The sequence below is a fragment of the Orycteropus afer genome, unplaced genomic scaffold (genome assembly GCF_000298275.1).
Source record: "Orycteropus afer afer isolate SDZICR_OR568_19922 unplaced genomic scaffold, OryAfe1.0 scaffold00385, whole genome shotgun sequence".
Taxonomy (NCBI): domain Eukaryota; kingdom Metazoa; phylum Chordata; class Mammalia; order Tubulidentata; family Orycteropodidae; genus Orycteropus; species Orycteropus afer.
The window spans coordinates 2,764,274-2,770,014 of NW_006921972.1; positions in this window are offsets into that span (position 1 = coordinate 2,764,274).

Consider the following 5,741-nt stretch of genomic DNA (forward strand, 5'->3'; position numbering starts at 1 on the left):
CCTATCACTGACAGCATTGTATTTCAGGACAGATCTTGAAACATCCTTTGTGATGATGAATGCCACACCATTCCTTTTCAAACTGTCATTCCCGGCATAGCAGATGCCACCACCACAGGGATGGGGCAAAATCCAGATGTCCTCCAAAGTAGCTATGTTGGCTAATAACAGTGCTTTTTACTTTAAAATATTGTATCTTCCCCCAAACTCATACAGAACAGCATACAGACACTGTTGTTTAAGGATGGGAAAAGAGGACCGCTTAGGCCACCAGGATTGACCACATTTCTGCTGAGAGGACATGGAAGGAGATAACACAGATGGCTTGTAGATTCCAACTCAGAAGATGGGAAGAAAATGCTTGAAGGGATTTCACTTTACCAGATGTGTGTTCAAATGTGGATGTAAAGAGCTTGAGGAATCCTGTGCCTAGAAGGCATGCTCAGTCGTTATTACTGAAGTCAACAAATTTATGCACACAGCCCTTTGAAATGTTGCTAAAGAAACAGAAATTTCACAACTCCTGTATTTATTTGGCCCAGAAAATGCTAAGGCTGTGCCAACATAGCCAGTGAAGAAGGGTGATGGGGCATGTGGTTGAGGCAGGAATACCAGTGGTGGGTTGGAGACCAGGAAGAAGAAGGTGCCCATTTGGCTTGGTTAAATTGAGTGCTGGACCAATAAACAACATCCTGAAAAATAAAGAAGAAATTGAAGTGTCAGCAATTTCATTCCACTTGTGTCAACAACCAACATCCACGGAAGCAGCAGTCAAGAAATCAAAGGACATATTGCCTTGGGCAAATCTACTGCAAAAGATCCCTTTAAAATGTTAAAGAGCAAAGATCCGTGATGATTAAGGTGCACCAGATGCAAGGCATGGTGTTTTCAGTAGCCCTAAATGCATGTGGGAGCTGTTGTTGTTGTTGTTAGGTGCCGTCGAGTTGTTTCCAACTCATAGCAACACCACGCACGGCAGAACAAAACATCGCCCGATCCTGCACCAGCTCCATGATCTTTGCTATACTGAAGCCCATTGTCGCAGCCACCGTGTCAATCCATGTAGTTGAAGGTCTTCCCCTCCTTTGTCGACCTTCCACCCTACCAAGCATGACATCCTTCTCCAGGGAATGGTCCCCTCTGACAACATGACCAAAGTAGGTGAGACGAAGTCGGGCCATCCTCACTTCCAAGGAGCATCTTGGCTGCACTTCCTCCAGGACAGATCTGTTAGTTCTTTTGGCAGTCCATGGGACCTTCAGCATTCTTCGCCAGCACCACAACTCAAAAGCATCAACTCTTCTTCGGTCTTCCTTATTCATTGTCCAGCTCTCACATGCAGACGAGGCAATTGGAAATATCATGGCTTGTGCCTGACACCTTGCACACCTGCACACCTTGGTCTGCAAGAAGATATCCTTGCTCCTCAGCACTTGAAAGAGTTCCTTGGCAGCTGACCTGCCCAGTGCAGGGAGCTAGACATGAATAAAGAAGACCAAAGGCAAACTGATGTGTTTCAACTATAGTGTTGGTGAAGAATACTGACTACACACCAGACTACTTTAAGAATGAAGCAATCAGTCTTAGAGGAAGTACGGCCAGAATGCTCCTTAGAAGACAGAACAATGAGAATTAGACTTTGTGAATTTGGCCATGTCACCAGAAAAGAGCAATTGCCAGAAAATGACATCATGTTTGTGAAAGGAGAGAGGCAGCAAAAACGAGGAAAACCCCACATGAGATGGAACAACATCATAGTGTGACAATGGACTCAGACAGACAATGAAGATGGGATGGGAACAGGCAATGTTTCCTTCTGTTGTGCAGGGCCACCATGAGGCAGAGCTGACGGTGACTAGCAATAACGATTAGAGTGCAAGAGGAGGACTTGGAAGGAGATGACATGGATACTGCTGGATTTCTGGCTCAGACTATAGGTTTGAAGGCAACAAGACTGAAAGAAGGAGGAAAGACCCAGATACGAAGGGGCTCCTGGGTAAGATTAGACCATAGCCAGTGGGCATTTTCTTTGCAATATCCCAGTGAAGGTGTAGGGAGGAGAAAAGCTTTAGAGACCTGAAGCTGAAGGAAAGGTTAGGGTTGAGAATGGAAGCTGATGAGAACTGCTGGGTAGTGTTGGCGTGGCCAGTCAGGAATTCTTCATGAAATCAAAATTTGTTAGGTGGCTTTCCTAACTCTAGTCAGACACTTGGGAGCAGGCACGGAGACAGGAGAGAGGTGGGCTCACCTAGGCCTAGACGGCACAGTGGCCGACCAAAGGAGTGAGGGTACTGTCAGAAGTGCTGCTGGGTTCACCACAGCATCCACGTGGATAAAGACGGAGTGGAGGCTCCAGGGGAGAAGGCAGAGGAGGGATTCAGTGTCCTGGGAGTTATACTGAGTTGAAGAATGGCTATGAAAGGGTCAATTTGCAAGTTGGATATAACTTCTTTTAAGCACTCTTTAACATTGTTTGACAAAATGAAGATCTATCAACTTGCAATTCCTCTCCTAAGCATATCTTAGAGAAGTAGGTACACATGTCAATCAGAACATAACTGTCCCTGAGTGCTCATGTGGTTAACATGCCCAGCTCCTGAATGAAAAGTTAGAGGTTGGAGTCCACCCAGAGGTGCCTTGGAAGAAAGGCCTGGTGATCTATTTCCAAAGCCTCAGTCACCGACAAGCTTATGGGGCAGTTATACTTGGACACAAATGGGGTCCCATAAGTTGGACTCAACTGAACGGCAACCGATTTGGAGACACACACATATTATATAACATATGTGCAGTCACCTGTCACCTAACATCCACAATACATTCTGTGAAACAGGACATTGTGTGATTTGGATGTCATGCAAACACCAGAGAGCAACCTGTTTCTGTGTGTTCTTTAAGCATCTTGAACAAGCTCCATGAGGAATTCACTTTGTGTTTGGTCCTCAACACCTTCCTTAGTGTTTCTCCAGGACGGATGGAGGTCACTCTTGCAGTGGAGCCGCTCCTTTAACAGCATGAGAATGTTTTCTTTGTCTTTGAGGACCATCGTGATGGTCATGTGTGACCTACCTAAATCACCAGCAGTAGCATTCACCGATGTCCCCACTCTGTGTTCTTCAGTAACCTTATTTTTCGCTTCCAGATCAATACTGCTTTGCCTCTTGTTGCTGCTGTTACTGCACTGGTTTTGCTGTGTTGGGGAGTCCTGCTACATTTCATGGTCATGTTTTCCAAGGTAAATTAAACAGAGAGAGAATGCTGAAGAGACATGTGGTACAAGAAATTGGATGCTGCTCCTCTGAGTGGGAGCACACCCTGGTATACAGTAAGCTTTTCATTTGTGGGCAGGGAGTGTGCACATGAAGATCATGAGAGAAAGTGCCCTTCAGCAAGTATGTAAGCCAGTAGCACAGGTGTTCACTGTACTGTTAAGACACAAGCATTTGAGACCATGTACATCCTGTGGCATTCTACTCCTGGTAGCACCATTGCTTTGTACACAAGAAACATGAGGGGCATGTGCTGTGTGGTAAAATCTATTGCATTCATCTGCCACAAACCATTTCCAATCAGGATTTCTGATCCGTTATAACCTCATGGCACTACAGACATGTGTGTGGGCAGACATTAGCTGAATGGATGTTATACAGCCCACGACTATATATATGTCATGTGTACATGCACACACACATGCACACAAATGTTCATAACAGTGTTGTTTGTTCATAGAAGTCAAAAGTTTAAACAATCCAAATTCAGATTTATCACAGATTAAGCACAGAAAAGATGCATAATCTGTGATATGTTCATTCAGTGGAGTGGCAGGAAACAAATGACTGATTTCATTTCCCAAAAAAATATAAGAAGAATTTTAAAAGCATGATATTTGCCAAATAATGAAGGCGTGAAATAATGCATGCATTAGCATTCTTTTCATGTAAAGGAAAGAATGAAGCAAGTCTGAATTTTAAGTGTTTTAGAATACCTACATGGAATTACAAGTACAGGAATATGTGCTAACATCATAGACAAAAGCCAGGAAGTCATTCATTACCACACAGGCAAGGAGCAGTTTCTGTATGAGAAAGGATGGGGGGCGGGGGGCTCCAGGATGCTGCCAGTGCTCTGGCCTTTGGTGGTAAAGGGATGCTCACACTATGTCTTCTTGGAGCACTGATGTCTTATCATTATGGGAGGCTCCTCTGTCCCCCTTGTTCTGAAATCTGCTCTGTCTAATACTGAAGCCACAAGTCTAGCTTCCTCCCAGATGGTGTGAGATGGTCTGTCTTTCCCCTGGGGACCTTTGTCCTTTTCACCTGTCTTTTTACCTGAAATGTGCTTGCTGGAGTCTTTCTCCTGGGTTTGCTTTCTAAAGCCATGCTGGTCTTCTCAGTTGTGATAGTTGGACTTGTGGGTCACCTTGGTCGGACCACAATTCTGTGTGGTTTAAGCAGTTGTGATGTGGGTTATTCCTATGGTGGGATTGGTGGGATCAGTATATATTTTGAGCCAGCAATCCATTGAGAGGGAGTTTCCCTAGGGGTGTGGCTTGCTTCAAATATATGAACATTCTGGGGAAAGAGACACTCTTCTGTGGATCAGGATCCTGTTGTGCTGCCTACAATTGTCTGTGAGCAAACAATCCACCATTCGGCCTGGAGATCTTGGATTCTTCATTCGTTGGAGTCAACAGCCAGTCTACTGCCTGCCAACCTTGAGCTTGTCAGCCCCTGCAACTGGGTGAGTCAGGAAAAGCCTCCAGCTTGACATTTGATCCAAGAACTTGGGATTTGCCAGCTTCTGGTAGCATAGTGGCTAAGACACTTGCCTGCTAACCAGACGGCTGGCAGTTCAAACCCACCAGCCACTCCTCGGAAGGAAGGTTGGGCAATCCTACTTCCGTAGTGATACTGCCTCGGAAACCCAAGGAGGGGTCGCTATGAGTCGGGTTTGACTCGACGGCACATAACAACAACAACAACAACATAAGTGTGTGAGCCATTTTCCTAAGATAAATTTCTCTCTCTCTCTCTCTCTCTCTCTCTTTATATATATATATAAGCTTTACTGGTTTTGCTCCTCTAGAGAACCCAGCCTAGCACATCAGTGTTTTAGTTGACATGATTAGACTGTTCACATTCATTGAGATTAATGACATCATTTGATTAAAATCTACCATCTTACTGGCTGTTTTCTGTTCATTTCATCTGTTGTTTCTTTCTCTTTCTCTTTTTATTTATTTTTTTCTTTTTTCTCTCTCTGTGCCTTTTCTTGAGTTAACACTTCCACCTTCCTTATGGGACTGACCATGGCAAGCTGCAATCTCCACTTAGCTGTGTTTCCTGCTGATAAACTGTGCCTTTTGAGAAAACAGCTTCATTTGTACATTTGTGTCTTTGTGCAATACCTCCATGTAGAGAGTATCTCCTTGCCAACACCTAAACACTGTGCAGTGAGAAAATGCTGAACAAGGTGTGTTTTGTGAGCCAAGATAATCCCCAAAGTATCTCTTGGATCCCACACAAGAAGAGTCGATTTCATGTATACATTTTAGTCATGCATGCACGCATGTGTGCGTGTATGACTCTATACAACTCTTTCTTCTCTTACAGATTAGAGTAGAAGTTCCTTACCACACCATGTGCAGTGCAGTCTTGGGTTCTGTGGGTCCCATGTATAAAACTGCAGATAAAAAAAAAAAAAAAAAAAAAAAAAAAGGAATAAACTTGGCATTTCTTAAT